This window comes from Euprymna scolopes, chromosome 3 (genome assembly GCF_053919585.1).
Source record: "Euprymna scolopes isolate OS-2025 chromosome 3, ASM5391958v1, whole genome shotgun sequence".
NCBI lineage: Eukaryota > Metazoa > Mollusca > Cephalopoda > Sepiida > Sepiolidae > Euprymna > Euprymna scolopes.
Genome location: NC_136484.1, coordinates 53,826,440 through 53,843,805, shown reverse-complemented (window position 1 = coordinate 53,843,805; position 17,366 = coordinate 53,826,440). Strand labels below are relative to the sequence as shown.

Below are 17,366 nucleotides of genomic sequence, written 5' to 3'. Positions count from 1 at the left end.
GCTGTTGATTTGAACCTGAAATCATAAAAATTGGTCAGCCATCTCATAAGATGTTTAACAATAACATACTGAATTTTCAAGTGTCTACGACAATTTTAAATGCCTGTTCAAAAAAGTTTTGAAACTTATTGAAGACACCTCATATATGTATATAGTCATTTATAGACAACTGTTCCATTGTATCACGGCTCCTCAGTGTGATTAGACGTGTCAGATGTTTCTAGGTGATACTCTAAACCCGAACAACGAATAAAGTAATCAATAGGCACGGCCAAAACGGAAGGAGGGAGTAAACATTTTTTGACGGAGACTCTCTTTAAAAGTCTACCAAAAATCAAGTAATTATCCAATCAAGACAAAATTTTCCCCGGTTATAATGTGAAGAATGAACTTTATAATGATGTACTTATTTTTTCATAATCCATATATATATATATATTGCCTACTTATTATTTGTGGTTACAAAAAATATGCTTGAAATAATCAGCCGAAACTGAACAAAATATATTGTATTGGGGGAGGGGGGATTCTAGATTAGAACAAAAAAAACAATTGCGCGCGTATTGTATTATACGCTCATCGTTGTTCTTTCCCTATCTTAAGTTTTTATGGTTGGTTTTTCTTTTCTGATGGCAACTTCTTTATCTATGTATTTTTTTTTGATAAGTCCTATTTATTTATCTATTTTATTTATCCCTTTTTTGTCCGCCATTCGTTTCTCATTTCTATTTATCAATTTATTAAATTATTTATTTGTTTATTCATTTCAAAATAAAATATACGTCAAGATTCTGTGATATAACCGGGTCGCATTCAAAATGAATGTTTCTGTTAAAAGTACAATTGCACCATGATACTTAACTTTTGCGTTTTAAACTTTAATTCACACCATTATATATAAAAATATTTTTATAAAATTAACTGTAGTTCTCTACAGTGCAATGTAGGATACAATGTATTGTGGACTAAGTCACTGTGGGGAGGCATGTGAAGTTTTCTCCCTGTGCAACTGGAGCAGGCAACAAATCAATTTGATTGAAAAATAAGCGATTTCACCGATTTTGATGACAATAAAAATATAGGAGTATGAAACATTCGTTGATCATCATCCAATCCTGGGCAACGTCGGAGGATGACCCTGCTAGTATATATATATATATATATATATATATATATATATATATATATATATATATATATATATATATATTACAACTTCAAGTGTATTAACTTAATTAGACATTAGACGCATTGACACTCTTTATCCTTGTTTTTACCACACATACCTCTTAAACGGCTACATATCTGTCTGTCTGTCTGTCTGTCTGTCTATCTGTATCTATATTTTCAAACTGAAACTAAAAGTCGCAGAGCGGCGTTTTTCTATGGGTCTTAAGCTGGTTAAAATTGTTTTTGAGAGGTCAAAAATTGGTCAAAATTGAAAAAATCGTTAACATTTTGTATAGTCATCTTTGTTTATTTTTAATTCTTAATTTTTAATTTATGTTGGTACAGTAGCTTTGAATGCTACGTTTCCGGTTTCGATTCTATTTGGCGCCTCAATCCACTTATTTTTCTTTTAGAACTACGAATCTATAATACAGTAGGAATCCCCAGGATGCGGCATTAAAAATGTGTAATCAAATACAGTACAGTATATAATACACATGTACATAATCGAATGATATTATAAAAAACACCGTTAGGCGGGGCAAATACCGTGACCAGGACCTAAAAACATCGTATTCCACATCGTAGCCTGAAAAAGAAGTATCCTAAGGCCACCGTATTCCAGGGTTCTACTGTAATATATTAGATATTTGGACAAATTAAAATATCATATTTAAGCGTATTTTACGCCCAGGCAAAACCGGGCGCCCCCTCCGCTATAAATATATATATTGAGACAACCCTCTCCAGGCGCCCCACATATCATTTATCAGAAAGCAGTGCCATTCAACGCCATATTAACACCAATAAATCTAAAGTCAACCGAAATAAGAAATATGTTAACCATTGAACATGAAAATTAAATATCGAAATAATTGCAAACGCAGATTAAAATTGCTTGAAGCAATATTAATTTTTAAAAATACAGTTCAGCATTAACAAAATAGCTTTTAACATCGGTACGAACGTATTAAATATATTTAACAATATATGTGTTCGTAATTAATATATATATATATATATATATATATATATATATATATATATATATATATATATATATATATATATAATACAAGCAAACAGTTAATAAAACATGTTAAAAAACACTTTGAAATGTATCATAAGCTCTATCTCCTTATTTGGTTTTATCGAGCTTTTACATCTGGCTGAGATAACTTTATAAATATTAATTCTTTAATATTTATAATATACTTTAATTTTACCATCTTGGATCATTTTGGTAAATTTAATTGTAATTTTTATTTTATTTTTATTTTTATTTTATATATATATATATATATATATATATATATATATATATATATATATATATATATATATATATATATAAGTTTTAGTTTGGTTACGATTCAAGCTGATGCACCCAATATATATAAAAATCGATAGAAAATTAACTCTATAATAATATATAAGAAATCTGCAAGAATTAAAATATAATATTTAAGCGTACTTTACGACCGGGCTACGCCGGGCGTCCCTGCTTGCTTAGATAACTACTTTTGCAGTTTTAACAAAAGAGCTACAATAATATCAGAACGTCTCCATTTACACTGAACATCTACAGAATGCCAACATCAATATATTACATATGAATGAGTCCTCTGTGGAATTTCCACAGGTCCCATTAGTTTTGAATATTTGGATTCCTCTGACTACTGCTCTCATCTTAAGTGTTATTTTCACAATGTTTCGGTCAATGTAACCCCCGACCTTCAGGTATATCTTGTCGAACTCGGGAATCTTTCTGTCGAACTTGAAAATCTGCATGAAATTTCGAACGGAACTCCTCATTTAATCCACAAGGTTTTCATGCTCTTGTTCTGTCAGCCATGACTGGGTAAAAGTCCTATGCATTTATCAATTGTATTTTGGATGTTACTTTACTAAATATTGAACCTTCAACCCCCAGGAACGTTCGAATTTAAAATGAAACCACCAAGTACTTTATCCACTGCGCGTTACATCAGTCGAAACGGTGCAAGAATAACACTCAAGATGAAAACTATAGTCGGAAGAATCGAAATGATAAAAATAATAAATCCTTATCTAAAAAAAATTCGGAAACATAACTTGAAATAGTGTTTTGACTTTATTGTTAGTGTGAGAAATGGGTCCAACTTTCATCTTTACTCATTTCAATAAAGACCAGAAATGGGGAAATTGAATTACCGATGAAAATGGAAGGAACGTTTTAAAAAAAAATAAAAATAATATATCGATTAAAACCTTTCAAATGATGTTAGTTTAAAGGCCCAAAAGAAAAAAATATGCCACTTCTGGAATTTGTACAATATCAAGTTTGAAGTTTTTGTGTATCTTAAAAAACCATAGCATTTTAAACGGTCTATAAAGAAAACGTTGTTAGTCATATTGCGACAGATGACATAATCGGTTATTTTTATCCGATGATATAATCGGTTATTTTTTTATTAGATGACATAACCGATTATTTTTTTTTATTTCTTTTAATTTAAATTAAAATTTCAACAGTCAATATCATTTTTTTCTTACATTAATTCTGAACGAATGAAACTATAGAAATAGTTATTTCAATTCGTTTTTTTTTAATCGGAATTAATTTATTATATCATAATTGTTTATTTGAATTTTCTGTCCGACAGCTAATGAGGTCACTCGGCATGAAATTATATAAAATTGAAATAGTGTGGCTTTTTTAGTTCAAGGAAATGACATCTTTTTGGGTTGTCCTTCCTGTGGTTTTTGTTTAGGGGATATTTTTTTAGAAAAAGCTAGTTTTAGATAAACATTTTTAATGAAAATTGTTTTTACGTTTATACATAAACGTGAGGAGCAATACAAATGTTATATGATAAACAAAAACAAAATATTGTGTTAAAAAATATATTCACAAAAGGGATTTTAGAGAGATTTTAGAGAGATTTTAGAGAGAGAGAGAGAGAGAGAGAGAGAGAGAGAGAGAGAGAGAGAGAGAGAGAGAGATGAAAAAGGAACAAACCAAGTCATGTGTCCATCAACGTTTTGTCTTTATTGTAAGACTTCTTCTAGATGAATAAATTGAAGAAAATAGAATACCAATACAATATTTAAAATATATTTGTTGTGTAAATATTTATCAGAACGAAAAAAAAAAAATCGTTGATATATTTGAAATTATACTTGTTGTGAAATCGCTGATTTCGTTCTATTTCGAACGAAAAAGTCGTTGGAAATTCAAATTGCGAAGAGAGTAAGATTTTGGTACGCATGCACTTATTGATCCGTGCTGAAATAATAAAGTTATTATTTTAAAAGCCATTCTTAACATGGGTAGGGGAGGGTGTTTTGTACCTATTCTGTACTGTAACCTTACAATTGAATAAAAAAAACATAAAACTTTAATTAAACTTGGAAATACGATTTAAAAAATAGCGCGGATCACTCTCTGCATTAGCACCCTTTTTTAAACATCATATAGCCGTTAATATATTTTTTATAAATACGGTTTAAAATTACGGTTTTACTAAATATGTATGACCCAAATTATTCCCGATCATTGTACGATTGCCTGCTTCTACTGATTGTCATATAGAAATTACGTGTAAAGTTGCTTGGAGCAGTAGGAGCTGAATCGGACAATTTAGTCGTGCCGAATTTTGATCATATATAAGGGGCTTTACTAAAAATGTATGCCTAATTATGTACGATTATTTGCTCCTGCTGCTGTTTTGCTATTAAAGCAATTTTTACTCGGACGAGCTATGGTTTGTCAGCGCAAAATATCGTAAAAATCTGCTGTGGTATTATTAAAATAAACAATAAAATGAATTTACTCACAAATTTCATTCGGGTGGTTATTTTCGGCAAATATATTTTTAGATTCATCAAAAAATATATTTACAAATAATTTTTTAAAAATTTTTTTCAATTTTGTGTACCACTTTTTTTCTGTTTTTTTTTTCGTTAAAAATCTTTGTAAAAAAAAAAGTTTATTTTTTTTTAGATAAGTCGCACGACTAAAAATTAAACACGATTTTATGTACGTCCATGCACATTGTATTGACAAAAATAATTGTCTCAGTCGTTAAGGGTTTAATTAGTCAAAGCAACTTTGTCACGGGTGATTTACATAGTTCGTCAGCGCAAAAAAAATCTTGTATTATTAAAATAAACAATAAAACCAATTTACTCAAGTTTCGTTCGAGGTTATTTTTGGCAAATATCTTTTTAGCGTCATACCTAAAGATATTTTTTTAAATCTTCTTTTTTTTTTAATATTCTCTCTTAAGCCAGAAAATAAACAAACTATTTATGTGTTGCGCGATATTTTAAATTTTGTTATAAATTTTCGTTTCAAAGTTTTAGAATATAATTTGTGTTAAAAAAATCAAATTTAAAGAAAAAGACACTTGCGTTACTTTAAGAACTTGTTTAAAAAATTTTTACTCCAGTTTAATGTTTAAAAAAATTAGCATTAGTCGATGAAAAATGTTTGAGAAAACTTAAAAAAATGATTTCCTTTGATTTTTTCTTGTTAATATGCGCTGCGCTGCTTGTCCAACCTGCAAATAGCCGTTCTTAACATATGGACGTTAGGAGTGTTTATTCCGAAAGCCGTTCTTAATATTAGGGAGTTGGGGTGGTAATTCCGAAAGGCATTTTCTTATTTTCAACCTCCTTATGTTGAGAACAAATTTCGGAATAACACCCTTTGCAAGTTTGTGGACAAGCAGCGCACAGTGACCTTATTCTTTATTATTATTATTATTATTATTTTTTTTTTTTTTTTTTTTTTGAGAAATAAACCATGAAACGGAACTTTGGGCAATATTATTAAAATAAAAAGAAAAAAGAAACGAAAAAAGAAAACAGAAAATGATTAAAAAAAAAAAGAATAGTTATTTATTTGTCTCCTCACGAGAGCAATTAGACAGCAATGTTTTAAATGTGGGGAAAACTAGTTCCCGTAAAATGAGCACACGGGATTGGAAAAATTGCTTCAGTCTTCAGAGATTTATTCTACTTTTAAAAAAGATTTTCTAGTTTTACGTTGTTTTTGTGTTACAAAATTCAATTTAAAAAAAAAGGTCATGTGTAAAATTTAATTTGAAAAAAGTTGTGACTGGCTACATTTGTTTTGTTTTTATTTTAATAAGAAGGAAATAATCTTCATTTATTTTACAAGCATTAAAAATAAAATAAAATGGGTTAAAAAAAAAAAAAAAAGTTCCAGTCTTTAAGAATTTGCCAAAAATAATCGCGACTTTAACTAAATTTTTATTTAAATAAAAACTTTTTTCTCTGACGGACTTAGAAGATCGCTCGTATAAGAGCGAATCTATACTATTAATAAAATTCTAAATGTTTATTTATTTGTGTCTGTGTGTATACCAATAAAACTTTGTGTGTGTATGTGCGTATGTATACCCATAAAACTTTCGAACGGTTGCACCGAACTGAAAAATTCTTTTTTTTTTTTCCCCCTGAAAGGCCCTAAATTGTACTTATCTATATATGGTCCGTAACGAACAACGCCGATTCAAACAAAATACCCGAAATAAGGGATTTTGGACCGTTTCGAAAAAGTTACCTGCCCATGTCCACGGTATTTAGCATTGTCTCTATAGAGTCGCGGTAACATCTTCCGACATCCGGATGGGACTTGTGGTGCAATGGATAACGCGTCTGACTACGGATCAGAAGATTCCAGGTTCGAATCCTGGCAAGTTCGTATTAATTTTAACCATCATTTTATCAAACGTTTACTCATTATCCTTACCCTTAGTTAGGCCATTTTTGTTTCTTCAGTGATTTTGTTTGGTGCATATGGGAATTTCCCATACTCCGAGTTCACAGGGTAAGCGTTGATGGTAAGACGATGTTGAGTGTACTTGATGTTGAGTGTACTTGATGTTGAGTGTACTCGATTTTGTACTTAAGTCGGCGTTGTGTGTTCGGGCGCGGCGCAGCCGCTAGTATTTAATAAAAATCGGGAGAAACAGATTTCATACATTTAATGTACTTGCAATAACCCTTATCCCTGAGTGGCTTCCGGGCCTTGATAAGTGGTGATCACTGTGTAAAAAAAAAAAAAGAAAAAAAAGATGTATTCATGGTTGCGACTTCTTTTGTTCACGGAATGCACGCCATTTCTTTTTGTTTTCTTCTTCTTTTTTTTTTTTTTTTGGTAATTACATCCCGTTGTCTTAGCCGAATTCTTCCATGACTGTCAATTCCAACTCCCAGACTCGAACTGCACTCTACCTTTGTGCTCTGATTGACTCTGTCTAACACCTATGTAAGTATCCACGTCATTATTTTCCACGTAACACACAGAATCAATCTCCTGGTCGTTGTTACGTAACCAATTCGTTTGTTATTGTTAACTAAATTCTATTTGACCAAATTATAATTCCTGATATATACTTGACATTCTATTCTCCCAAATTCCAAAAGTCTCAAAGTAATCGTTTAATTTTCTAACATTAACATTTTTTATCGAAACATTTTCTCTGAATGTTTCGTATTTCATAGGATCTAAATTTTTATAACAACAATATTGATAATAATCGCTTCGGTCACTTCGAGATGCCCGACAGTGCTAATATATAATATAGACGACCTTTAAATAATATATTTTATGAAACGTGAAAACAATGTCGCACACAGGCTACTCTTCTACTTACAATAGTTTCGTACAATCACGGATGTATGTTGGTTGGTTGGTTGGTTGTTTTTATTTTACGGCATAGCAACCCTTTTCGGGTTATTTAATGCCGAATCCAAAGATTTTGAAGAAAAATTTTTTTTAATAGAATATATTTGTTGTTTTCATGTCGGTTTCTATTCAACCCATAGTTGGGACCCTAACAGGTACTACCACTCCGCGTCAGAGTGGACCTGGGAGCAATGGTAATTAAAGGGTGGCTCCACACTCCCCAAAGCCCACAAGCTGGGGCCTCACCACTGGATATAGTTTAAGGTCATATCCAGGACCCCCATTGAGGGACTTTTACCCTCTGCAGGGGGGGGGCAGTCGGCGTATTCTAATGCCCCACCGACAGGGCCCACGGATGTATATATATATATATATATATATATATATATATATATATATATATATGTGTGTGTGTGTGTGTGTGTGTGTGTATATATATATATATATATATATATATATATATATATATATATATATATATATATATATATAGTCATCCACATACAATACTGTTTCGCTGCTTAACAGTGCGGCCAGACAAGCAACTACTTCAAACCAGGATCGAAATGATAGTCGGAGTTTCTAACCGTTGCGCTATTTGGCTGCTGCTAGGAGGGCAGTAAATTAAAAAAAATTGACATTATCTAAATACCTAGGCTCAATTTGTTTACACAAAGAGTATCGCTTAATACGCTAATGCTAATTTGTATATCACTTCCCAATATGCTCAACTTAAGATAGGGAGCATTATAGTCATCCACATACAGTACTGTTTCGCTGTTTCACAGCTCATCAGTGCGGCTAGACAAGCTACTACCGCCGGCCAAGATCGAAACCCGACCGCCCATATATATATATATATATATATATATATATATATATATATATATATATATATATATATATATATAATGAAGAGTTCTTGCTAAAGGGATATAATCATCAAACGAAGAAAGTGACATGAAGTTAACCGATTACAGCTTCTTATGTGAAAACAATTGTGTGTATGTTTCTTACTGTACCCTATGGTTCGCGCCATTTCTTTGCTGGAGGCCACTTTATGTAAGAAAATAAACAAAGTTTTACTTTTATCTCTATTGAAGATTTTTCTCCGCATTTTTAATAACATTCATCTTTTGGTTTTTAACTCGAAGGAAACAAAACAAGAAAGTTTTATCGCCCACTTTATTTTTAATATCACAAAGTTTTCTAGCACACACTTAGCCACTGTCAACGTTTCGAGCCCCCGGCGCCCCTTCCATTTAGTGAGAGCACATTATTGTGCTTAGTTTTCATCACTGCATTCTTCATTAAATTCCGCCACCTAACATCACACACTTTTTGTCAGAATAAGTATCAACTACACTTGCACTAATCCCATCCCGGGCAACTCAGTACCTCTGACATTTTCACTAAGTAAGCAAATCTTATGGTCATTTTGGTAATGATGAGGAATAATCAAAGAATAAAATTGATAGTTTCTTCTTCTGAAATGCTTTTACATCTTTCTTGTGTTCAATATTTTCATATACTTCAATAAAATGCAATAAAATGTTTGATTCTTACTCTCTATATAAATCATTCTATACAAATCACAAATAAAACATAGATGTATGTATTTCTGTGTGTTTGTATGAAAATATTTAAATGATAAACTCTTAAACTAACATCCACATAAAACTGAAATTATCAGGAAATAGTAATCATACACCAAGGATGGTTCATAACAAGTAAAATCTTTGTTAGGGTGGATAAATAATGCGTACAGAAATATGTCAGCAATTTAAAATGTAACATGTTAATTTCAATTTGCTGGCACATTTATATAACTTTTGCGCATGCGCAAATTCATTCTAAGATTGAAATGGTTTAAATTTAAATCTTGCTTATCTATCTATTGATAGCTTAAACTGTAGGGAACGCGTCTGGAACGTTAAATGTTTTGGTTTCGAATCTAGCTGATGGCACCTAAGTCATTTTTAATCTTTTGAAATCAGTACTATATATTAGGTACAATATAATATTTAATAGAGAATTGGCTCTCTAATAAATATACAAAATCCATATGAATTAAAATATATTTAAGCGTGTTTTATGACCAACCGAAGCCGGGTGCCCCATCCCTCCAGTATTCACCATAATATGTGAAGAACAAAAGAAAAGTTTTAAAAGAAATGGCGAGAGTTTGGCACAATCTTTGGTAGTCAGTTGCTTGCAGTATGAGGAGAGTTTTTTTCTGCTTTACTTGGTTAATCTATACAATAACAATAGAGTTAATATGTTTGTCGGTTTTTGTTAGCGATAACTTTATTTCTACAAAATTAATATTTGATTCTGACTAGCCAGTTCCTTTTGTCGATTATTGCATCATGTTCTTAAGTGCAATAAAATCTATTTAATTTTCCATATAATATAATTTATCACACTCGGAATAATTTTTTTAAATGACGCCTTGTTTATTCTCAACAGTAAATGTAACTAGTAACAGTAAATACGAATTATAAATAATATATTTTTATTAGTATAGAAACAGAGGTGGCAAAAATAGGAAATCTCTGGAAACTTTGAAAATTCGTTGTCGCATCAGATAACATCATTTATCTTTGGTAACCGATGTTAAGTAGTATCTCAAACATACGAATACTGCAGTCGATAACTGGTATAAAAGTTCTTATTAATTGTAATCAAATGATAAGTGTAATTTTATGTAAAAATAAAAACGTTGTTGTCATTATAAATTACCAACTGTCCCGATCTGCCGTTGTTCGAGATGATTAAACTTAACGTGGCTTTTATTTTAAAATATAACGGGTTAGTAGCCATAGTAGTAGTAGTAGTAGTAGTAGTAGTAGTAGTAGTAGTAGTAGTATTTCCGTGTTGAAAAAAAAAAAGAAAAATATGTTATTTGTTAAAACAACTGTGAAGTTGTACTCATCCAACGTTGCTTGTTTCTTTGTAATTTGACTTTTTTGACGTTTCTGAATTTGTGAGATGAGGATTGGTAATTCGTATTATTTCGATTCATCGGACTACTGTTCTTATCTTAAGTGTCATTTTTCCACAACGTTTCGGTCGATGTAACTTCCAACCTTCATCAGGTGTATTTTGTCGAACTCGGGAATTTGGACGGAATTTTGTGTGGAACCCTTTATTTACTTCACGGGGGTAGTGTACTCTTGTTCCATCAGCCATGACTGGAAAGAGATCCTAAGTAATCCACACTGAGGATTGAACCTTCAACCTTCAGGAGAATATCACTTTTTTACAATTGATTTTTCCAAGTACTCTAACCACTGCGCCATGTGTTCCCGAATTCGACAGAAATATTCCAGAGTTCGACAAGATACACCTGAAGAAGGTCGGAGGTTACGTCGACTGAAACGTTGTGAAACTCACACTGAAAGATGACAACAGTATTCCGATAAATTCAAATAATATGAATTGACGTTTTTTCTTCATGAATTGCAGAATTATTATTGAGATTTTTAAACTCTTCCTATTTGCATATAGCTGTCCGCGCTCTGTTACATTGTTAACATTTCCAAAAAGTCGGAGGTATCTAAATTTTCCACTTTCTTGATATGCCCTTTGCGTAAAATTAAACTAAATATAGCCACATTAAGACAACTTATGCCTAATTTTATGTTGTGCCATAGAACCCAGTGTATAGCCAATGCAAACCTATGTATCTACAAGATCATGTCGTCCCCTGCAACCGCCGATTCTAACGCTGTTTTCCGTGGATTTCTTCTTCTTCGTCTTCTCTTTTCGTTCTGGCTAAACTCGCGACTCTGAAAGTCACCTTCGTTCTATGAAAGTAAGCTTTTTTATCCAATCATCTTATTTGCATATGAGTAACGAGATTTCATGTTACTTCACGTGATCCGCAAGTAAATAATCAGACACAGACGCGATTTTGCTTTTCTGTTTTGTCCGTAACTGGACCTTACGCACTTCACAACATCATTCAGAAATCTAAGATAAGTCTCTTCACGTACTCTTATTAACTCCTACGAATGGCGACACGGAAAATTCACCGCTAGAAACCCGCTACAAAATAATAAGCGAAACTATATAAACTATAAACGACAGAACTCACCGAGGAGGACACAACAAATGTAGATGGCGTCAAAGAAATTACGAAAGCAGACAAAAAGAAATCAGCATACGAAGTCTGTGAGAATATAAGTAACAGAAGCGATTCAGAGACGCCTCTCAAACATTCTCGTGGTCAATATTGTAGACATAAGCAAGAATGCATCAATAAAGACCAGATGGAAAGCTACGAAATAAAAAATAGGAGGTGTTACTTTCAAATGTAACGCTTCCTATTTTTTATTTTGCCCAAGTGGATCAGAGAACATTACAAATTGCATTGCTATAATGACTGAACTTATGCATTTATGACCTGACAGTTTTTCTCTGTTGCGATTATTGACATTGTGAGACTCTAAGAAAACAACCCTTGGCATGGATGTGCGTCAGAAGCATAGATAAAACATTGAATTCCTGACAAAAGTGCATTGAAAATGATGGTGGCTATGTAGAAAAATAAATTATGGACCACAAAAGGTCGCTCGTTTCAATGGTACGACTCCCATCGTTGTAACTCTTTAAGGTTTTGAGTTAACACATAGGAGTGTTTACTTTAGAAACTACACTCGCATGACAAAGCGCGCACAGCTATCGTTTATCGCTGGCAAAAAGTGCATCGAGACTAGTGGTGACTAGGTAGAAAATAAATTCTGTGGCACAAAAGGTCCACTGTTTCAATGGTACCACTCCTGTCTTCGTAGCTCTTACAACTTTTGAGTTAAGTTAAAATAAGAAGCTTTAGTCTTGGTGCTATCCTTGTAGATTTAAGTAATAAATCAATGAAATAAAATAAAAAAGACGCTGTGGCTGTCAACTAGAATAAAGATACTATCAACGAAAAAAGACTGAGAAAATGAAAGTAAAGTTTAAACAGTACAAACAAGAAAATACAAACAAAACGTAATTACGTTGTGTCAGACAATGGACGGAATAATTTATTAGTATAATATTAAAATCGTTTCCCATTGGTTTTATTTATGAATCATCAGCAATTATTTACAAAATATATTTAACAAACGAAAACTTATAAATCATAGCAACTGGTAAGTTATTATATTGACGTTTAAACGACGAGAAAACAACCTTGTTTGTAAACAAAATAAATGCAGAGAATATTTATTTACTAATAAGGAAGAAGAGTACGGTCGTATTATTATTATTATTATTATTATTATTATTATTATTATTATTATTATTATTATTATTATTATAATAATAATAATAATAATAATAACAACAATAACAATAACAATAATAATAATAATAATAATAATAATAATAATAATAATAATAATAATAATAATAATAGAGAAAGATTAAACATCGCAGCAGGAGATACCGCGAAAATGAATATAGACAACAGAGAGACAATAGACAAGACGAGAAAAAAAAAGCAACAACTACACGGACGATTCATAAGAATACCATGAGAAAAGGCTTAACGAAAGCACCAGGATATAGCTACGAAAATGATCCGCAAGCAGAGAAACTGAATAATTACTATCAGCCGCACAAAATAATGCGATTTTTCGGAGATTTTCGGAATTGTTTCCAATGCTCCTACAATTATTGGCGCTATTTTGACCTCTTCATGTTTCATATATCTTTCTGTTGTCTGGCAAGTTCCGTCTATTTATTTCGTTTTTGTATCCCCTTGAACTTTACCCTATAAACTGTTGGGACGGCGTAATCTACGATTTAGCAAGGTTATTTCTTCCTGTTAACTTTTATGATATCCGGTCTCCTTGCTTGGATGTGTTTATCTATTTGTGTATCCATGTCTCGTTGGATTTTCTGTCTCCGTTTTGTGTGTTAAGCATTTGTCCGGGTGTTCGAAATGCACTTGCTTGCATAAAATACAGCATTGGTCGTGTCTGTTTTTATATTCTTTTTGAGAAACTTTGCTGCATTCACTTAAAACGTGGTTTACTGGTTCGTCTCTTGGTCTAGAAAGTCTACATCTGATGTTTATTGGGTTTTGTTTATCTTATCTGTGATGTAGTTATTTCTATCGCATTAATTGGAAACAATTCCGAAAATCTCCGAAAAATCGCATTATTTTGTGCGGCTGATAGTAATGATTCAGTTTCTCTGCTTGGGGATCATTTTCGTAGCTATATCGTGGTGCTTTCGTTAAACCTTTTCTCATGGAGACAATTCCGAAAATCTCCGAAAAATGTCTGGGGTTGAAATCAAAGGGAAGGCTGAGAGCACACAACAGATGACAATAAAATTAAATCTTAAGGAAAATCCTCGAATGCCGAAACTATTCCACATAAACTGTGAACGCTAACCATTTACATGGAAGTCGCAATAGAAATAAAACAGAAAAAAAAAACAGAATGAACATGAGAACCAAGTGAACTAATGTTGTATAATTTTTAAAAAATGAATGGCATCAGCCTCGACTAATACCACACAAAATAGTCGTGTCGGGTTAAGGAGTTTGTAACGACTGAGAAGGGCGATAACCAAATATACAGTGGAAGAGTGCAGTGAATATTAGGACCTTGGAGAGACTTTTTAGCACCCAAATACTAGGGAAGACCAATGATTGTGGCAAGTGAGAAATCGATGGTAAACAGTAGTCTTGTTTTTACTCGAACTGCAGGTGATTGCTTGTGTGAGAACTCCTAGTATTTAAATAATAATAATGAAAGACGTGAAAGAAGAGTTACAACAAATAGAAGAAGGAACAGTGAATGAAATCAACAAGGAAACCCTAAAGAAAACCATGGGAAAAATGGCAAACTGGAGAGCACCAGGGCACGACGGAATACATGCATACTGATTCAAAAAATTCACAACCTTACACGAAAGGCTAGCCCAAAACCTGATAAGATGTATACAGGAAGCAAATGTACCAGACTGGTACAGAAGAACACAGAGAAAGGAACCGTCCCTAGCAACTATAGGCCAATCACATGCTTACTAACTATGTGGAAGATACTGACAGCGCAACCGAGGGAACAAATCTACCACTCCCTGAATAAACGTGGACTCATCCCCGAGGAGCAGAAAGGATGCCAAAAAGGAAAAAGAGGAACACATGACCTGTTATATATAGATCAAAAGATTCTAAAGGAGGTAAAAAGGAGGAGAAAGAATTTAGCCATGGTACGGATCGACTACGAAAAAGCGTACGACAGGATCCCCCAAGCATGGAATACCTAAAAATATATAAAATACCAGGTGGGATCACCAACGTAATAGAAAATGCAATGAAAACATGGAGACTGGAATTGACAGCCGATGGACAACACATAACAGAAATTAACATACAAAGAGGCATCTTTCAAGGAGACTCACTGTCACTACTGCTGTTCATCATAGCCATGGTGCCCTTGAACAGTATTATGAGAAAGCTCCAAGCCGGATACAAGTTCTCCAATACAGAGGAAAAAATGAACCACCTGATGTACATGGACGATCTGAAACTTTTTGCAAGGACCGAAAAGAAGCTAGAGACACTAATCAACACTACCAGAATCTTCAGCCAAGATATCCAAATGGAATTTGGAATGAAAAAGTGCGCACGCACAACTAGTTATAAGAAAGGGGAAACTGGAAACGACAGAAGGCATGGAACTACCCAACCAAACAGAAATTAGGGCACTAGGTGAACAAGACGACTATAAATACTTAGGAATTCTGGAAACGGACACCATCAGAGCAACAGAAATGAAAGAGAAAATTGGAAAGGAATACCTCAGGAGAACAAGAAAACTTCTGGAAACGAAATTATATAGCAGAAACCTAATAAAAGGTATAAATACATGGGCAGTATCACTAGTAAGATACTCTGGGCCGTTTATAGGGTGGATAAAAGAAGAACTGAAACAAATCGACCAGAAAACCAGGAAACTCATGACCATGCATAATGCCCTACACCCAAAGGACGATACTGACAGACTCTACGTGAAAAGGAAAGACGGCGGGAGAGGACTGATCTGTATAGAAGACTGTGTGAAGGACACGAAAAAAGACTAGGAAAATACATAATGCAAAACACTGAAAGGATAATTATGGCAGCGAGAGACACCGAAAAAAACAAGAAAACAGAAAACAGAGAGACAAACGACAAAACGAGAAAAGAGAAATGGGAAGAGAAACAGCTCCACGGAAGATTCATAAGAATGACAAAAGATGAGAATAACGAAAACACCTGGACATGGATGCGAAAAGGACATATAAACCGAGAAACTGACTCTCTAATAACTGCAGCACAAGATAACTCGATAAGAACCAACCATATCAAAGCAAAGATCGATAAAACACAAGAAAACAGCAAATGCAGACTCTGTGGACAAAGAGACGAAACGATAAATCATATAGTAAGTGAATGCAGCAAACTGGCTCAAAAGGAATACAAAAACAGGCATGACCAAATGGGGAGGGCGATACACTGGGAATTATGCAAACAACTGCATTTTGAGCGTACAGACAAATGGTACAAGCATAAACCCGCAACAGTACTCGAAAACGAGAACCACAAAATCCTATGGGACATGGACATACAGACGGACAAACCCATCCAAGCAAGAAGACCAGATGTCATAATAATTAACAAGAAAGAAAACTCCTGTCAAATCGTAGACTTTGCTGTCCCAGCTGACCACAGGGTGAGTATGAAAGAAAAGGAGAAACGAAGCAAATATACAGAACTACCCAGACAGCTAAAAGGGATTTGGATGATGAAGAAAATCAAAATAGTACGGATAATAGTAGGAGCACTAGGAACAATTCCGAAAAACTTCGAAAAGAATGGCAGAAATTGGAATCAGAGGAATAACTGCAAAAATACAACGCCTAACGATAAAGAAAACGGCTGAAATATTAAGAAACCCCCTAGAATGTGGGGAATAACACAAGGGAATAACAAAGAAGCGTTACAGGGAATGAAGAACGCCGAAGCTGCATATCAACAAGTTCTACACCACCATCATGCACCCCCATTGTCCCATCACCGCCCCCCCCCAATAGAAAAGTGATACCAAAGAGCCGAGAAGGGTCAAGGAGGGATGGAAAAACCGAGGAGAGAGCGCTGGCCAGACCTCCGCTGGACAAGCGCAAAGAGAACTGGGATCGTGGGGAGGCTTAGTGCCACTCAAATACCAGTATAAACCAATGGCCACTACCAGCGAGAAATCAATGGTATGAGGCTGTTGCGATGACGCAGATTTATTTGCAAACGCTATCAAAGGAGGTGGAGAGAGCTGGACGTCTGGGGAGACTTGTTGTCACTCAGCTTCCAGAGAACACCACAGGTCTCCAAACCGATCGTTTGTTGACTTGTGTGAAAGCTCCATGTGAGCCAATAATAATAATGATAGGAACAATACCGAAAACATTGGAAAAAAGAATTGGAGAGATTGGAATCAGAGGGATGGCTAAGAAGATA

The 17,366-nt window shown here is 33.6% G+C and overlaps 1 protein-coding gene and 1 non-coding gene across 3 annotated transcripts in view; both read left to right on the top strand.

Moving 5' to 3' along the window:
• The window catches only part of LOC145255396 (beta-1,3-galactosyltransferase 1-like), a 468,791-nt gene that overhangs the window by 74,439 nt on the left and 376,986 nt on the right, over window positions 1-17,366 (top strand). The window lies entirely within an intron of this gene.
• Trnar-acg (transfer RNA arginine (anticodon ACG)) lies at window positions 6,811-6,883 on the top strand. Its single transcript has one exon. It is a non-coding gene; the product is annotated as a tRNA-Arg (tRNA).